Here is a 20,361-nt window from a genome sequence, read left to right on the forward strand (position 1 = left end):
AGTATACTTTAGCAGTGTATTTACATTCGTAGCTCAGTACTGACTTTCGTAGCATCACCAGCTTCAGTTTCTTTAGGCCAAGCCAAAATACCGTGTTAATCGAAAATTGGTAGCTAAACATAAACCGTGCTAATTCAAGTCTCGTGCTAATCGAACTTGTGCTAATTGAGGGATTCCTGTATAGACCTGTTGGTTTAACTTCTGTTCCGGGGAAATAATGGTGAAATAGTTCAGACACAGCATGGGTTTGTTAAGGGGTCTTGTCTGACCAATTGTCATGGATCTTGTCTGACCAATTGGATTGGATACTATGATGTGGTCACAAAGGAACTGGATGCAAAAAATAATTTTGATATCATATACTTGGATTTCATAAAAGCTTTTGATACTGTTGTACATGGAAGACTGCTGTACAAATTGGAGCGGTATGGCATTAAGGGCACGTTACTGCAAAAAAACGGACACTGCTCTATGTGGACTAATGTTACTAGTGGAGTCCCCCAGGGTTCGGTGCTGGGCCCATTGTTGCTTTGTGTATGTATCAATGATATCAATGATATCAGGCTTAATGTCCAAGTTTGTAGATTGATACAAAGGTTGGCAGGATGATTGTTAATGACACTAAAGAGACAGTATGCTGCTGGAACAGGATCTAGAAAAGTTAGGTAGATGGGCTGAAAAGCTGCAACTGAAGTTTAAAATTGACAAATGCAAAGTACTGCATATGGGTAGCAGTAACCCAAGAGAAACATACCAACTGTGTGGTACCACACTCAGGGAGGTGGAGAATGAAAAATGCCTGGTGGTAATTGTGCAGTCAGATATGAAATTCTCCAAGCGGTGCAGACTGGCTGCCAGAGCAGTTCGTGGAGTTTTGTTAACGATATATAGGAATTTTGCTAGCAAAGACAAGGAGGTGATTATCACTTTGTTTAAAGCAATGGTCAGGCCACACCTTGAGTACTGTATACAGGTCTGGAGGCCTCATTTTAGGAAGGATGTTAAGTTTATAGAAAGAGTACAGAGAAGGGAAAAAAGATTGGTGAGAGGAACAAAGGGGTGCGCTTACGAAGAAAGGCTTAAGTTCTGCAAGTTTTAGCATCTGGAGACTAGGTACCTGAGGGATGATCTGATTGAGGTGTATAAGTATGTGGTCTTGGTAGTCTTGAATGGTTTGAGCAGGCTCAATGCTGACGGGATACTTCCACTTGCTCAGATTAAGAACCTGAGGTGGCATAGATTCAAATTGAGGAAAGACAGTTGTAGAATAGATGTGCGAAAGTTTGTCTTTAGCCAGTGGGTAGTTGCTTGCTGGAACAGACGTCCATCTGTTGTTGTGGAAATTGATAGCTTAAATAATGTAATGGCTGAACTAGACAAACATTTGGAGTGACCAGATGGGCAAAATGGGAATTTTTTTTTTTCCCTCGCTGATGCTGTATAAGCTTGCTTTCTTGCATCATATGCCTCAACTAATGTTGAAACAAGCCTTGCCAGGTTAAGGACAGGACACACATACCTATCTCATCCTATCTACTTAAAGACAAAGAACCGCCTCAGTGTAGTCAGTGCCATGTACAACAAACAGCGAAATATTTACTACTAGATTTTACAGCCTTTATAAATGAAAGAAAAATAACTTTTAAGTCAGTAACTATAATTGAAGATACTCTAGCTTTGAAAAATATTTTAAGTGAAGAAAATAATATACAAGAAGTCTTTCATTAAAAGTAATAGGCTTATATAATCAGATTTAAAAAAAAAAAATAGTCATTGCAAATCAGTGAATACAATTAAACTCCATCTCTTCATAAAGTCAGGTATTACTTTTATCTAAAATTGCAAGAAACCAGACTAGAAAAAGCAAAACTATGAGATGTGCATTATGGACACAGAAGTCAATGCGTGAACAACTAAGAAACAACAATAACAACCCTTTCAGAGATCACACCTTGAGATCAGTTTAGTGTCTTCTGCGGTGTTACAATAATTGTGTGTCCCCAACAGAGGTGGCTTGTTGAAGCTGTTCTGAGTGTTTATTGGTTTTTGTTTCAACCAGAATGTCTCCAGAATACAGCTATTTGACAGATTTGAGATTTATGATTTTACGACGTGGAAATTTGACATTGTTTCCGTTTCGTAACAAAGAAAAATGGAGTCAGGAAAGGAGATCATGGAACTAACAGGAAACATGAGAATAAGGTTACCAACAGAAATTATGTCGATTGACGTTATTTCCGTTAGTAACTTTATTTATTTAGTAACCTTGACATCAAATGACGTAATTTTCATTAAGGTTACTAATCTTAATTTTTTTTAGGTATTTTGATTTGTATATTTTGGTTACGAAATAAGAGAATTTATATTGTAAATATTTTATTCATCATTCATAAATTTCCATAATTTCAGCTAGAAGACAAGGTACAATGGATTTATGATAACTGAAGTAAGAGATGTATATTCGTGACTGCAGCATATCTAAAAACCTCTTAAAAACAGAGTCGATTGATGTACCCAATCTTGTAGTTGAGATTGAGGGATTAGTGTTCATTGTGAGATCAAACATTTCTTGCAGAAAAGTAATTAATGGTTTACTTTCTTCCAGGTTGAAGTTCACATTGAAATTGCTGCTCATGATCATGGGTATTTTATGTAAATATTTCTTTAACAGCAATGCACCTTGAATTGAATACGGAAGCAAAGTGAAATGAATAAAGTCAATTATATCCTGTATATCACTGTTAGGAGAAATATAGAAAACCATTGTATCACTTAGCCATTGGGTAAAAAGTACTCCAATGTACATATATCGCCAATGGGCTGAACACTGACTGTCGGACCAGCTGTTTGTTAATAGATGACATAAGTATTATTTTATTATTTATTATTATTTTATTATTAGCTATAGGGTGCAAGGAAGTCTGAGGCTTATGCTGCACTAGCCAAAAAAAATTCTTCAGTTACTCAGAGAGAGAGAGAGAGAGAGAGAGAGAGAGAGAAGTCGAAAGGAATCACCAAGAAAGAGAAGAATGATGATATCCAGCTCAGGACCCTGGGTGTGCCAAGCCCATACTCACCAGATGTGAGCCCCTGGGGTAATTTTGTAGAAGTTGATAGTTTAAATAGATTCAAGGCAGAACTAGACAAATATTTGGAGCGAATGGATGGGTGAAATGAGAAGGATTTTTTTTTTTTTTTTGGCTGATGCTATATAAGCTTGCTTTCTAGCATCACTAATGCTAATAAACCAGCTGCTGTTCATGCCCCTTTTCGTACTTGTAAACCACTGTATTGAATGTGCCGCCTTGCAACTTGTGTATCATCATTGCACAAGCTGGTATAAGAGGAAAGTGATTTCTTTTGGCATGGATTGTGCAGTTGTTGTTCAATGATATATTTGTGGTTCACCTTACGAGCAGCACAACTGCTGAATTGATGTTGTTTGATTGCATGTATCTTGCCGCTTTCTTGCGAGCTATTTTTTTTTTTTTTTTTTTTTTTTTGGTAGTTGTTGCCGCATCAGCTTCTGTGGCCATAATGCACCTCCCAAGGTTTTTGCAGTACTTTGATCCAAGCCCGAGGTGGGATTCGAACCCGGAACCTTTAGGTTGCCAGGCAGGCACTTTACCCACCCGGCTAGCCCGGTCGGCTCTTGCGAGCTAACTTTCTGATCTTAGCCGAGGTGGTAAATTCGAGCCATGATCATTGTATCTGTTGCTCTTTGTTGTATTTATCTTGGATAATTTACCAAGGGATCAGTTAGCAAGCCCATCAATAATGTCCACGTTGTCATGGTGGTGACAATACAGTAATACAGTGACGATATTCGCGGTATCTGTATTCGTGGTTTCACGTATTCACGGTCGCTGATTTAATATAAAATGAAACCAAAAAAAAATGTGAATTTTAAAGCGCCGTGAACATTTTCCGCCATAAAAAAACATGGACATGGCTAAAATTATCTTTCCCTGTCAAAACAGCGCTCAGTGGGTGGTGGGAGAGGGGTGAATAAATCGCGAGCGTAGATGTTTCTCGCTAATCCTTGTTCAGTATGTGTTATGCGCTTGTCATGGAAGGTTTCGTCGTTTGCTTTTAATTTATATGCTTATAAATTGAATGAATTTATCAATTTATAAATTGATATGCTTACAAAAGTGATAAATCTACCATTCTGCAGTGTAAAATAGCCTTTTTTCGAGTGTGTTAATGGAAGAAAGTGACTTTATTGTGGACAAGTTCTTTCTAACCCGTACAAAAACATGGCTATGAATAACAAGGGAAATGTGAAAAGATCAAAGAAGGTGATGACATTAGCGAATAAAATTGAGTTATTAGACAAAATTTCTAACGGTGAAAGTGTCTCCTCAGTGGCAAAATATTATAAAATCAATGAGTCAACGGTATGTTCAATCAAAAAATCGGAAGAAAAAATCTACCGTAGTGTCCGTGAAAACGCGCTAATTGCTTCAAAAATTTGCTTTGTACTTGTGAAGTTAAATTAGAAAAAATGGAAAAAGCTTTAAATCTGTGGATAGAAGACCAAACTCAAAATAAAATTCCGTTAATTTCACTCATTATTCGTGAAAAGGCAAAACTCCTTTATAACACTTTAGCGAAACTGGTGATAGCACTGGCGGGATAAGTTTTTTAGCTAGCAAAAACGCTGGTTTGAAAGATTTGTTTGAAATTTCTAATAAATATTACATTTAATATTAAATTGTTTCTTATTTTCATTTCAATGCCATATGCTTGCATTTCACTATGTACTGTCTATGTACATAGTCATATTATGAAGGTACATATAAGACATACACAGACAAAATTTTAAGACTAGTTTTTCTTATATATTTCATACTTTGAAACGGAACCCCTTTATTACTATGGGAGCCATAACTCAGTATTCGCGGCATTTCTCAGAAACGTAACCCTCGCAAATAGCGGGGGTTTACTGTATATGGTTTTCTGATGACCAGCAGGAGCTCGTAGGGTAATCCACCAGTGTTGATAACTGACATTTTATAGAATTTCTGATGATGTCTTGCCCGACTGATTCTACTTTCTCCTGTACGACACTGAGGATTGTGCGGCTCTATTCGTTGATGGAATTATTTCTTAAGTAGAGTCGTATACTGTTTGGGCAGAGGTGATTGGCTTCCTCTTGAGCAAAGAAATGAGACTCAATAAGTTCTTGCTCATTCTGATCTAATTTAGCTTACCGATTTTGGTTAACACAGATGAGAACGTGACATTCAACTGGTGCATAACTTGATCGAGTTCATAGTATTGGAGGCCACGCCAGAGAGTGGGTGCAGCAATATGCTGCTTTATCTGTTTATAGATTGGGGTCTCTCAAACAGGAGGAAGTTGATATAAGTCCCTGATTAGGAACATGTTCTGCCCGCTGAAGCTCGTTTCAACATTTCCAGTTATCTGTTTTAGCCTCGCATCCATTTATGATAATCATCTTGGACCTATCATGCTGATTTCGTCGATTATTAGCACTCTAACATACTCAACAGCGACTGTATTGTTGTGCGGCTTCCACCGACAGAGGCAGATTTCTCAAAATGGATATCTTGAGGGCAGTGTGCATAGTAGTTCCATCTATTGCAAGAATAGCCTTACCAGTTGAAGTGCATGTAATGTAGGAGTTACATGTACTTGTCTGTATTGCTGAAGTAGTTGTATATTTCCATCAAGAGACGAATCACAAACGTTTTGCTACAACCAGCTGGGCCAGTCAAGAATATTTGAATTGGTTCACGATTGGGAGATAACAGACTCCAAATTACATGTATGAGTAGAATCTTTTGCTTGTCATTGGCCATTCTCATTAAAGTTTCAGAAGTCCTCATTGGTCATCAAGTTTTTGTGTTTCTTTGCAATTGCACCAAGTCAGTTGAGTGTAGCAAGCTTTAGATCCTCATTCATCTCGCTCTTTGGATGACTGAAAAAATTTTGAAAGGGGTCTTGTTCTCGCAGTCATGTTACAAGGCTATGCAGGTCGTTACTGCATGCTTCATCAGGATCCCTGTCATCGTCTTACATATTTCAATTGTTTTGCAAATGTCCAAGTCCAATTCACGCTGTTCTAGTATGAGCTCTTTATTTTCGTTGTAGATCTTGACATATGCTATCTCTGACTCTGTTTCCTCGTTGCGAAATGGAATGTGTAGCGTTTCCATCTCATGCTTATACTCGTTGAGATCCTGAGCCAAGTCATAGTTTCGATAGTGTATTATGTGTGTATACTGTTATTTCTTGCAGATCCCATTAGTGCTGTGTGTAAAATTTGTGACAAAGCACGAGATTAACATGATTCAACTGGTGTGGCGCCTTCATAGCCAGGAGTGGCAGTGCATAGCACACGCTTCTTGATTAGACCGGGGTTCGAGCCCGTGACCATCAAATACGGAGGATGCGAAAAGGTCAGGGAATGACCACCGCATATCCCGGGAGCAATATGGCCTTAGCTGCTAATGCTCCTAAAAACCAAATAACAAACAAACAACAAACAATCCAACTGGTGTGGTCTCTTCTTGTATTTATCAAACCAATTCTCTTTCCATATGTCACACGAATCCTCCACAAGGTTCTCCTGATTCATCTCTTAGTTGGACTTCCTCACTCTCTGTAGCTTGATAGGGCAAACAGTGGGAAGGTAAACTATCACGGTGGAGCTCTCCGACAAGGGCTGACGTACCAAAAACCAGGAAGCTTCTTGACTATCGATCTCGTGCTATTGAGCACATCAATTGACAATTTTCTCGTGATTTTGACAATGTCGAACTCCTGGTGCTCTTTCATGATCGTAATGATCTGTTGCTGCAAATTGCTGATCCTTCAGTTTATCTTGTTCACATACTCAACATCATATGCAGCACAAGAGTATTCTTCTATAATGAATTGAATGTCAGTATTTGATTTCAAAATGTTACGTACAAATGGATTGAACAGTTTGTGCCACTTCTCACTTGGTTGCCGTTCAAGAAATACCTTGCACTGATTTATGCCAGCTCTTAGCACATCCAAGTAATAGTTATAGGAGTTTTCGTTATTCACTCTGAAGAAGGAATCAATGTTGGAGTAATCGTTATCCTCTAGATTTTGCCACACCTTCTTGTAATGAGCAGCGTATTTTACTTTGCATCCGTCTGTCTTAGACATGGGCACTAATATAGTGGTGGTCAAGCAACAAGGCATGAAAGGTGCTTCAAATCAACAGATCTGTCATTTATCCAGGTTATTTTCTTGTAACACATGAATGTATGTTTGTGTGTTTGAAGCTTGATGCAAATCTTCAAACTCACTAGCAGCGACAGACTTGTCAATCATTATGATAATGTCTTCTTTGTTCTCACCCAATAGCTGAAGCAATCACGGCCAACTGACTTCATTGCACTCAGAGTCAAGAACATTAGAGGTTTACCGAGCTGCCTAATCATAGCAAATAGATCGCGTTTACATTGAGTCCAGTAGTAGGTCGAGTTTGGAATGGTCCTTAGGAAGGCCAGATTGTTTTTAATACAGCTGTTAATGTATTCTTTGGTGCCCCCGAAAGAACTTGCTCATGAGTCAGTTTTGTATCTTTACCTATATATTTGAAAGCCACCATCAAAAAGTCTCTCGTTCTCAATCTCATTATCTTCATTGCTACATAAAGGAGATGATATGGATAACACAGCATCAGTCAGACCATCTGAGCTTGCTCGTTGGCATCATCACCACGTCTCGGGCTTGGATCAAAGTACTGCAAAAACCTTGGGAGGTGCATTATAGCCACAGAAGCTGATGCACCAACAACTACCAAAAGGAAAAAAAAAAAAACCTCTCAGCCCATCTGCGCGACTTTTCTAGATCCTGTTGCAGCAGCATACTGTCATTAGTGTCCTTAACAACAATGCCAACCTTTGTATCGTCTGCAAACTTGGACATTAAGCTTGATATACCATCATCAATATCATTTATAAATACAGAAAACAACAATGGATCCAACACTGAACCGTGAGGGACTCCACTAATAACATTAGTCCACGATGAGCAGTGTCCATTGATTACAACTCTCTGTCTTCTCCCACTCAACCATCCCTTTATCCACAGCAACAATTTGCCTCCAATGCCACACTGCTCCAATTTGTTCAGCAGTCTTCCATGTGCAACAGTATCAAAAGCCTTTCTAAGATCCAAATATATGATATCAAAGTTATTCCCTGCATCCAGTTCCTTTGTGACCACATCATAGTACCCAATCAAATTGGTCAGGCAAGACTTTCCCTTACCAAAACCATGCTGTGTCTGAGCTATAACTGAAGCCTTCTCTAGATGATCCTGCAGTGCTTCTTTAACCAGTGCCTCCACTAATTTTCCTGGAACAGAAGTTAAACTAACAGGTCTGTAATTACTTGTGTTGCCCTTTGATCCTCCTTTGTGAATTGGGGTCACAGTTGCACATTTCCAGTCCATGGGTACCTCCCCTGAGTACAAAGAAGCTCTCACAATTATGGCTAAGGGTTTGCTTACTTCCTTTGCTGCCTTCTTTAATATAACTGGATAGATCGCATCCACCCCGGGTGCCTTTTTTATGCTTATCTTCAACAATTTCTCCTCCACTTTCCTCTCAGTTATTCGAAAATCATCTAGCTCACTGCACTCACCTCTGGCATTTCCCTCCCTGAATAACTCCTCATTGTTGAATGTAGATGCAAAATACTCATTTAGTTTGTTAGCCACCTGAGCGGGATCATCAACAGTTGAACCATCAGTATCCAGTGGACCAATCTGATTCATCCCGTTCCTTCTAGAGTATACATAGGTAAAGAACTTTTTGTTTTTCTTTGCATCCTTTGCCAAAGATTTCTCATAATGTGCCCTTGCCTGCCTAATCTCCAGCTTATATCTATCATAACCTTCCATACACCCATTAATTTATATGTATCCCATGCATTTTTCTTCTCTGCCATATGTCTCATTAGTTCATCTGACATCCATTTAAGCCTAAACCTTGAACAATATTTCTTAGTTGGTATGTAAAGCCTAGTAGCTTCCAAGATAAATTCTTTGAATGCTTTCGATTTAGAATTCACCGTTGGTAACATCATCAGTTGAACCCACCGTATTGAATATAAATCCTGCCTCAGACCACTGTAATCACCTTTAAGAAAGCAAAAACCCTTTCCTTTACCCTTGATGGTAGTTACCTCTTTGAGTAAATCCCACTTCAGCACACTGTGATCACTGCCACCTAGTGGTTCCTTTATCTGCAGATTCTTGATGCATGAAGAATCACTACTGATAATCAGATCAGTAGTATTACTCCCTCTAGTTGCCTCCTGAACATGCTGCTGTAGAAAACAATCATCCAATAAATCCACAAAAGCCTTGCTAGTGTGTAAGTAACCAACCCACAAATTCCAGTCAATATCTGAGAAATTAAAATCCCCCATTATGAAACTCTCTGATTTACTGGCCCACTCTATGACTTGTGGCAGAGAATAAAAATGCATGGGATGCATACAAAAAATTATCACGTCATTAAGATTCGTATGTTAGATATAAACTAGTCTACAATCAAGCCACACAGAAGGTTGTGAAACTTAAGGCAGATCATGAGACCTCTCTGGAAACAAATGCAAAGAAAAATCCACAAAGACTTCTTTACTTATGTAACCACTAGAAGGGAGGAAGGGGGGGATGAATTTCATCAATTCTGTTCAATATATATATATATATATGAATGGTTTAGCTGTTCATGACTCTGCTAAAGTTGCTGACAAATTGAATAGGTATTGTGCATCAACATTTATATCAGGAATTTTTTTGGGTTGAGTATGCCAAAAGTGCATTAAATTCTAAAAGCAGCAGATTTTGTGGTAACTAAGAGAGAAGTGGAAGAGAAATTGTTGAAGATAAATGCAAAAAAAAAAAAAAAAAAAAAAATGTAGTGGATGAGACCTATTCAATTATATTAAAGAAGATACCAAAAAAAAAAAAAAAAAAAAAAGTAAGCAAACCTTTAGCCATGATTATGAGAGCATCCTTATGGATTCTCAAGACCATAGGGAAATCCCTATTGTCTGGAGTTGTACAAATGATCTCCAATTCACAAAGGATCAAAGGGTAATATGAGTATTGACAGATAGCCTGAATTCTATTCCAGGGGAAAATAATAGAGTCACTAGTTAAAGAAGTAATGCAGAACCATCTAGACAGGAATGCAGTTATGGATCCAAATGTCACAATAACAAAGGAACTAGATGCAAAAAATAATTCTGAAATGATATACTTAAATTTCAGAAAAGCTTTGACACTGTTGCCCATAATAGACACTGCTGTACAAATTGGAGGAGTGGCATTGAGGGCAATTTAGCCACGATAATGAAAGCATCTTTTGATTCAGGGGAAGTGTCAATCAACCGGAGATATGACTTTTTTTTAATGCAATGTACCTCCAATTTACGAAGGATCAAAGAGTGACATGCATAATTACAGACTTGTTAGCTTGACTTCGGTTCCAGTGAAAATAATGGAGTCACTGGTTAAAGAAGTCATGCAGGACCATCTAGACAAGAGTGCACTTATACTTCAGTCACAGTATGGATTTATTAAGGGGCAATCTTTCCTGACCAATCCGAGTGAATACTGTGATGAATAACAAAGGAAATGGATACAAAAAAATAATTTTGATATCATATACCTGAATTTCAGGAAAGCTTTTGATACTGATACACATAAAAGATTGTTGTACAAATTGGAACAGAATGGAATTAAGGCAAGTTTCTACTCTGGATAAAGGGATGGTTGAGTGTGAGAAGACAGAGTGGTTATTAATGGACACTGCTTTTCTTGTACTAATTTTATTAGCAAGGTACCCCAAGGTTCAGTGCTGCACCCATTACTGTGTTCTATATTTATTAATGACATTGATGAAGGCATGTCAGGCTTAATGCCTAAGTTTGTAGATGAATATAAAGGTTGACTGAGTAGTTAACCACAATAATTAGAGTACACTACTGCAAGAAGATCTAGAAAAATTAGGCAGATTAGCATTAGCATTAGTAGAGGCATTTGATGCAAGAAAGCAAGCTTATGCAGCATCAGCCAAAAAAAAAACCACTTCCACTTCACCCCTCTGTTCGTTCAAAATACCTGTCCAGCTGAGCCTTAAACTTATTTAGGCTATCAACCTCCACCACAAGGGATGGAAGTCTGTTCCACCAACCAACCACCCGCTGGCTAAAGGCAAATTTCCACACGTCTATCCTACATCTGTCTTTCCTCAATTTGAATTTATGCCCTCTCAGGTGATTTTTCTGAGCTAGAGGAAGAATCCCATCGGCATTGAGCATGCTCAAACCATTCAGTGCTTTATACACCTCTATCAGATCACCTCGCCGGTGCGTAGTCTCCAGACACTGTAATTTGCAAAACTTAAGCCTTTCTTCGTAAGAGCACCCCTTTGTTCCATTCACTAATCTTGTTGCCCTTCTCTGTACTCGTTCCAGCACCTCTACATCCTTCTTGAAATGAGGCCTCCAGACCTGTATACAGTACTCTAGGTGTGGCCTGACCATTGCCTTATACAATGGAATAATCACCTCCTTATCCCTGCTGGAAAAATTCCTGTATATCATTGACAATACTCCATGAGCTACTCTTGAAGCCCGTCTGCACTTCTCAGAGAACTTCATATCTGCCTGCACAACCACCCCCAAGTCCCTTTCATTCTCTACCACTGTCAGTGTAGTACCACAGAGTTGATACGTTGCTCTGGGGTTGCTGTTTCCCATGTGTAGTACTTTACATTTGTCAATGTTAAACTTCATTTGCCACCTCTCAGCCCATCTGCTCAACCATTCCAGATCCTGTTGCAGCAGCATAGTGTCAGTAGTGTCCTTGACAACCCTGCCAACCTTTGTATCGTCTGCAAACTTGGACATTAAGCTTGATATACCATCATCAACATCATTTATAAATACAGAAAACAATAATGGACCCAACACTGAGCCCTAAGGGACTCCACTAATAACATCAGTCCACGATGAGAAGTTTCCATTGATTACCACTCTCTGTCTTCTCCCCCTCAACCACCCCTTTATTCATAGCAGCAATTTGCCCCCAATGTCACACTGCTCCAAATTGTGTAGCAGTCTTCCATGTGCAACAGTATCAAAAGCCTTTCTAAGATCCAAGTATATAATATCAAAGTTATTCCCTGCATCCAGTTCTTTTGTGACTGCATCATAGTATCCAATCAAGTTGGTGAGGCAAGACTTCCCCTTAACAAAACCATGCTGTGTCTGAGCTATAACTGAAGTCTTGTCTAAATGATCCTGCAGTGCTTCTTTAACCAGTGCCTCCATTAATTTTCCTGGAACAGAAGTTAAGCTCACAGGTCTATAATTACTTGTGTCGCCCTTTGATCCTCCTTTGTGAATTGGGGTCACATTTGCACATTTCCAGTCTATGGGTACCTCCCCTGAGTCCAAGGAAGCTCTCATAATTATGGCTAAGGGTTTGCTTACTTCCTTTGCTGCCTCCTTTGATATAACTGGATAGATCCCATCCACCCCGGGTGCCTTTCTTGTGTTTATCTTCAACAGTTTCTCCTCCACTTTACTCCCAGTTATTTCAAGATTCTGTAGCTTACTGCTAGAGTTGAATACACATCTGGGATTCCCCTTGCTGAATAACTCCTCATGTGTGAATGTCGATGCAAAATATTCATTTAGTTTGTTAGCTACCTGAGCAGGATCATCAACAGTTGACCCATCAATATCAAGTGGACCAATCTGATTCATCCCCTTCCTTCTAGAGTTTACATAAGTAAAGAACTCTTTGCTGTTTTTCTTTGCATCCCTTGCCAAGGATTTCTCGTAATCTGCCTTCGCCTGCCTAACCTCCTTTGTAACTTGGTTGCATATCAACTTGTATCTATCATAGGCTTCTGTGTCATGTGTTAATTTGTAAGTATCCCATGCATTTTTCTTCTCTGCCATATGCCTCATTAGTTCATCTGACATCCATTTTGGCCTAAACCTTGAACAATATTTCTTAGTTGGTATGTAAAGCCTAGTAGCTTCCAAGATGAGTTCTTTGAATGCTTCCCATTTTGAATTCGCTGTTGGTAACATCATCAGTTGGTCCCACTGTATAGAATTTAAATACTGTCTCAGTCCAACGTAGTCGCCTTTACGGAAGCAATAACCCTTCCCTTTACCCCTAATGGTAGTTACCTCTTTGAGTAACCCCCACTTCAGCACACTGTGATGACTGCCACCTAGTGGTTCATTTATCTGCAGATTCTTAATGCATGAAGAATCACTGCTGATAATCAAATCAAGAGTATTACTCCCTCTAGTTGCCTCCCGAACATGCTGATGTAGAAAACAATCATCCAATAAATCCGCAAAAGCCCTGCTAGTGTGCGAGTAACCAGCCCCCAAATTCCAGTCAATATCTGGGAAATTAAAATCTCCCATTATAAGACTCTCTGATTTACTGGCCCACTCAATACCCTGTACAGTATATTCCTTATTATACTCATCAGAGTCATTAGGCCTATAGCACACTCCTACTCTCAATTTTGATCTTCCAATGCTTATGTCACACCAAACTGACTCAACACTGCACTGTCCAGCGATGTCGACTGGCTTCACTTCCTTGGTTTTTATGTGTTTCTTAACTAATAGCATAACCCCTTCCCCCTTCCTATCCTGTCTATCCTTTCTGTAGACGTTGTACTCCCCAAATTGCAGTTCTGCATCCCTTATATCTGTGTGACACCACGTCTCTGATATCCCAACAATATCTTCCTTTGATGTTTTGAGCAATACCTCAAATTCATCAAATTTATTTACTAAACTCCTAGCATTGGTGTACACGCAAGTATACCTGCACCTGTTTCTATTCTTAGCTACCCTAACACAACCCGTGTGTTTACTTGTACTGCAATGGCTCCCAGCAGTCTCTGAAATACCATGCAGCTTGTTTTTCAGGCTTCTGCTCATTCTAATAGAAGCAGTGCAAGAATCTCTTTCACCTCTGCCAGTGGCTACTGTCAATCTATTGGTCTTTGTCTCCCTCGAAGCTAGCAGTTTTCCGACCCACCTAACACTGCCTTGATAGCATCAGCAAATATTCTTGCACCCTTTCTATTTAAGTGTATCCCATCCCTCTAGAAGCAGTCTCTCCTGTTAACAAGTACAGTCCAAGCTGAAAAAAATTCTACCCCTTGAGCCTTGCACAATCTTTCCAGGGCCGAATTGATCGACAAGGCTCTCATCATATACTCCCTCCTATCGTGTCTGGGCAGAATTGCAGACACTTTCAAATTCAACCCTAATTCTCGGCTTTTGTTCAACAGTGACCTGTACTTGTTAAGTAATTCTGCCGGCCTCCTACTCTTAATATTATTAGTGCCAACATGTACAACTATATCACTTTTTGTGCTCTTAAAAGATGATATTCGCAGATGGGCTGAGAAGCAGTAATTGAAGTTTAATATTGACAAATGCTGTTTAATATTGACAAATGCTGGGATTACTTCTCCCCATAATCACATTTAGGTTAGTGGAGTATGTTAAATTCCTAGGGGTAATTGTGTCCAGATTTGAAGTTGTCTGATGTTAACAGGAGAGATTGCTTCTACAGGGATGGGATACACTTAAATAGAAAGGGTGCAAGAATATTTGCTGATGCTATCGAGGCAGTGTTAGGTGGGTCGGAAAACTGCTAGCTTGGGGGGAGACAAAGACCAATAGATTGACAGTAGCCACTGGCAGAGGTGAAAGAGATTCTTGCACTGCTTCTATTAGAATGAGCAGAAGCCTGAAAAACAAGATGCATGGTATTTCAGAGACTGCTGGGAGCCATTGCGGTACAAGTAAACACATGGGTTGTGTTAGGGTAGCTAAGAATAGAAACAGGTGCAGGTATACTTGCGTGTACACCAATGCTAGGAGTTTAGTAAATAAATTTGATGAATTTGAGGTATTGCTCAAAACATCAAAGGCAGATATTGTTGGGATATCAGAGACGTGGTGTCACACAGATATAAGGGATGCAGAACTGCAATTTGGGGAGTACAACGTCTACAGAAAGGATAGACAGGATAGGAAGGGGTTATGCTATTAGTTAAGAAACACATAAAAACCAAGGAAGTCAAGCCAGTCAACATCGCTGGACAGTGCAGTGTTGAGTCAGTTTGGTGTGACATAAGCATTGGGAGATTAAAATTGAGAGTAGGAGTGTGCTATAGGCCTAATGACTCTGATGAGTATAATAAGGAATATACTGTACAGGGTATTGAGTGGGCCAGTAAATCAGAGAGTCTTATAATGGGAGATTTTAATTTCCCAGATATTGACTGGAATTTGGGGGCTGGTTACTCACACACTAGCAGGGCTTTTGCGGATTTATTGGATGATTGTTTTCTACATCAGCATGTTTGGGAGGCAACTAGAGGGAGTAATACTCTTGATTTGATTATCAGCAGTGATTCTTCATGCATTAAGAATCTGCAGATAAATGAACCACTAGGTGGCAGTGATCACAGTGTGCTGAAGTGGGATTTACTGAAAGAGGTAACTACCATTACGGGTAAAGGGAAGGGTTATTGCTTCCGTAAAGGCGACTACGATGGACTGAGACAGTATTTAAATTCTATACAGTGGGACCAACTGATGATGTTACCAACAGCAAATTCAAAATGGGAAGCATTCAAAGAACTTATCTTGGAAGCTACTAGGCTTTACATACCAACTAAGAAATATTGTTCAAGGTTTAGGCCAAAATGGATGTCAGATGAACTAATGAGGCATATGGCAGAGAAGAAAAATGCATGGGATACTTACAAATTAACACATGACACAGAAGCCTATGATAGATACAAGTTGATATGCAACCAAGTTACAAAGGAGGTTAGGCAGGCGAAGGCAGATTACGAGAAATCCTTGGCAAGGGATGCAAAGAAAAACAGCAAAGAGTTCTTTACTTATGTAAACTCTAGAAGGAAGGGGATGAATCAGATTGGTCCACTTGATATTGATGGGTCAACTGTTGATGATCCTGCTCAGGTAGCTAACAAACTAAATGAATATTTTGCATCGACATTCACACATGAAGAGTTATTCAGCAAGGGGAATGCCAGAGGTGTATTCAACTCTAGCAGTAAGCTACAGAATCTTGAAATAACTGGGAGTAAAGTGGAGGAGAAACTGTTGAAGATAAACACAAGAAAGGCACCCGGGGTGGATGGGATCTATCCAGTTATATCAAAGGAGGCAGCAAAGGAAGTAAGCAAACCCTTAGCCATAATTATGAGGGCTTCCTTGGACTCAGGGGAGATACCCATAGACTGGAAATGTGCAAATGTGACCCCAATTCACAAAGGAGGATCAAAGGCTGACACAAGTAATTATAGACCTGTGAGCTTAACTTCTGTTCCAGGAAAATTAATGGAGGCACTGGTTAAAGAAGCACTGCAGGATCATTTAGACAAGACTTCAGTTATAGCTCAGACACAGCATGGTTTTGTTAAGGGGAAGTCTTGCCTGACCAACTTGATTGGATACTATGATGCAGTCACAAAAGAACTGGATGCAGGGAATAACTTTGATATTATATACTTGGATCTTAGAAAGGCTTTTGATACTGTTGCACATGGAAGACTGCTACACAAATTGGAGCAGTGTGACATTGGAGGCAAATTGCTGCTATGGATAAAGGGGTGGTTGAGGGGGAGAAGACAGAGAGTGGTAATCAATGGACACTGCTCATCGTGGACTAATGTTATTAGTGGAGTCCCTCAGGGCTCAGTGTTGGGTCCATTATTGTTTTCTGTATTTATAAATGATATTGATGATGGTATATCAAGCTTAATGTCCAAGTTTGCAGATGATACAAAGGTTGGCAGGGTTGTCAAGGACACTACTGACACTATGCTGCTGCAACAGGATCTGGAAAAGTTGAGCAGATGGGCTGAGAGGTGGCAAATGAAGTTTAACATTGACAAATGTAAAGTACTACACATGGGAAAAAGCAACCCCAGAGCAAAGTATCAACTCTGTGGTACTACACTGACAGTGGTAGAGAATGAAAGGGACTTGGGGGTGATTGTGCAGGCAGATATGAAGTTCTCTGAGCAGTGCAGACGGGCTGCAAGAGTAGCTCATGGAGTATTGTCAATGATATACAGGAATTTTTCCAGCAGGGATAAGGAGGTGATTATTCCATTGTATAAGGCAATGGCCAGGCCACACCTAGAGTACTGTATACAGGTCTGGAGGCCTCATTTCAAGAAGGATGTAGAGCTGCTGGAACGAGTACAGAGAAGGGCAACAAGATTAGTGAATGGAACAAAGGGGTGCTCTTACGAAGAAAGGCTTAAGTTTTGCAAATTACAGTGTCTGGAGACTAGGCACCGGCAAGGTGATCTGATAGAGGTGTATAAAGCCTTGAATGGTTTAAGCATGCTCAATGCTGATGGGATTCTTCCTCTAACTCAGAAAAATCACCTGAGAGGGCATAAATTCAAATTGAGGAAAGACAGATGTAGGATAGACGTGCGGAAATTTGCCTTTAGCCAGCGGGTGGTTGGTTGGTGGAACAGACTGTCATCCCTTGTGGTGGAGGTTGATAGCCTAAATAAGTTTAAGGCTCAGCTGGACAGGTATTTTGAACGAACAGAGGGGTGAAGTGGAAGGGGTTTTTTTTTTTTTTTTTTTTTTTTGGCTGATGCTGCATAAGCTTGCTTTCTTGCATCAAATGCCTCTACTAATGCTAATGCTAATGATCAGTGCAGACAAGCTGTCATGATATACAAGAATTTTCCCAGCAGGATTAAGGAGGTGATTATCCTATTGAATAAGATTAGGCTACTCCTTGAGTAATGCATTCAGGCCTAGAGGCCTCATTTTAGGGACGTGGAAATGTTGAAATGGGTTCAGAGAAAAGTAACAAGGTCAGTGAGAGGAACAAATGGTTAGTCTTATCAGGAAAGGTCTGAGTTCTGCAAACTGTAGAAACTGGAGACTGGGCACCTGCAAGGAGATCTGACTGAGATGTTTAAGAATCTAAATTGATTGAGTAAGCTTAATGCCAATGGAATCCTTCCTCTTGCTCTGCTACATACACAAGAGATTATTAATTCAAACTTGAGAAAGGAAGGTTGCAAGATAATGTGAGGAAATTTGCTTTCAGCCAGCAGGTGGCTGATTGTTGAAACAACCTCCCATCTGGTGTTGTAGGGTGGGTAATTTGAATAAATTTAAGGAAGAATTAGACACTCTGTTAGAGGGTATGGACAGGTGATATGAGAAGTGGTGGCTTTTTTTTTTTTATTTTGGCTGATGCTGTATAAATTTCTTTCTTACATAATTTGCCACTACTAATACTAATATACACATAGAGGTGCCTCCGTAGGCGCCTCTATTTACTTGTATTCCCATTAAGTTTGGCTTGCAGTGTGTTAGAATGGCCTTAGAAAAGGATGTATTGTTAAGTACCAGGTCACCTCTAAGTATCAATGACATTCGTGAAAGAGTGGAGTTTTGCTTATCTAATACCGCTATGGTATTCCAAGATGTCATGTACAGGCAGGTCCATGGCACAGCATGGGTTCCCCCATTAGTGCCATAGTGACCAATTTAGCTATGGAAGAGATAGAAGTCAGGATTTTTGGGGATTTGGAATTTCCCATGTGCAGATGGAGGAGATACGTTGATGACACATTCTCCATTATACAAAGGGGGGAGGGAGGATCAGGTACTTAATGTACTTAATAGTTTCTCCCCTTTATCAAATTTACTTCGGAGGTGGAAGCGGAGAGAACCTTGCCATTCCTTGACGTGTTAGTAATTAAGGAAGGTGGCAAGCTTAAGTCCAAGGTATTTAGAAAGCTGATGTGCCGGGGTCAATATACCCATTATACCTCGGCACAGGCCAGCCAGCACAAAAACAGTGTGGTCAAGGCTCTAATAGACAGGATGGGGTCCCACTGCAGCACCTCCAAAGATAGATATAATGAAGTTGTTCGGGTCACAGACCTCAAGAAGTGCGGCTACCCCCAGAGGGTGTTGGACAGAGCCATTAGAGGAGTAGAGTCCACCCGTAATGAGCAGTTTGCCCCTGTGAGCACTGCATACATTCCCTACTATCCGGGCCTATCAGACCACATTGCACGTATAGTTTGGGGGTGTCAGATACGCTGTGTTTTTTGGTTTTTTTTTTTTTTTTTAGGAGCATTGGCAACTAAGGCCATATTGCTCTGGGGATATGCGGTGGCCATTCCCTGACCTTTTTGCATCCACCATATTTGCTGGTCACGGGCTCGGACCCCGGTCTGATCAAGAAGTATGTGCTATGCACTGCTGCTCCTGCCCACCTGGCTACAGAGGCGCCGATATGCTGTGTGCAACTCCCAGGTCAGAGGTTGCACACAGCGATATCTCGAGTAAAAGACCCCATATCCAAAGAAGCCAGCAGTGGAGTAGTGTACGAAATTAAATTCCTGGATTGTGGGGTGTGTCATGTGGGTGAGACGGGTCGGCGATTGAAAGACCGACTGGGGGAGCATGCAAACACAATAAAGTCCGCAAATTATGGGAAGTCTGCTGTGTGTGGCAGAACATTTCTGGGAGAAACAACATCAAATTTCCCCGGAGGATGCTATCATCACAGATCATGCATGTGGGTTCTGGGACCATAAATGGCTTGAGAGCTTACGTATTGGGGCAGCTAGCAATACTATTAATAGGGATAAGGGTGTACGTCTACACCCCCTCCTGGAAACCGTCATTCTTGGACGTGATGAACGGTTTCAGCTAGCGTGCTCCCGTGCCATTTCCGGTCCCGGTGCGCAAATGGAAAATTCCAACCATGGAACCGTGTGATGTGTGTCGTGGATTTGCTATTTAAGGATGTGCTGCACAATAGACATATGCTGCTGAGGAAGGAGACTGAAGCCTCCGAAAGCTACAGCAAATTTTATCGCATTTAATTTTTAGGTTTTTAGTATATTTTATCAGTGTTATAATAATAATTTTATTGTAAATATATATCTATTTTATACTTATTTTATTGTAAATAAAGTGTTTTTAGTTACAGTATTGAATTTATTATTTATCTTCTGGCTGGTGTGAAGCTTAATCATCAACATGATTTGTCCCAGTCTTGTAAGCCTATTTAGAGAAATGCAAGAATCACAGTGGCACTTAAAAATTAATTCACATACCAGTTAAATGAGTTACTTGTAATTAATGTTTTCATTAGAAAGGGAAAAAAAGCAATGACTGAAAGGCAAAGACAAAAAAAAAAAAAAAAAAAAGCTTTCTAAAGTTAACTTTAATTTCATAATCTTTATAC

General features: G+C 39.9%; 1 protein-coding gene across 1 annotated transcript in view; it reads right to left on the minus strand.

The window, feature by feature from the left end:
* Positions 1 to 20,361, minus strand: part of LOC150081830 (homeobox protein cut-like) — a 323,211-nt gene that overhangs the window by 259,923 nt on the left and 42,927 nt on the right. The window lies entirely within an intron of this gene.

The sequence above is a fragment of the Mastigoproctus giganteus genome, chromosome 8 (assembly GCF_048544385.1).
Source record: "Mastigoproctus giganteus isolate SK-2022 chromosome 8, ASM4854438v1, whole genome shotgun sequence".
NCBI lineage: Eukaryota > Metazoa > Arthropoda > Arachnida > Uropygi > Thelyphonidae > Mastigoproctus > Mastigoproctus giganteus.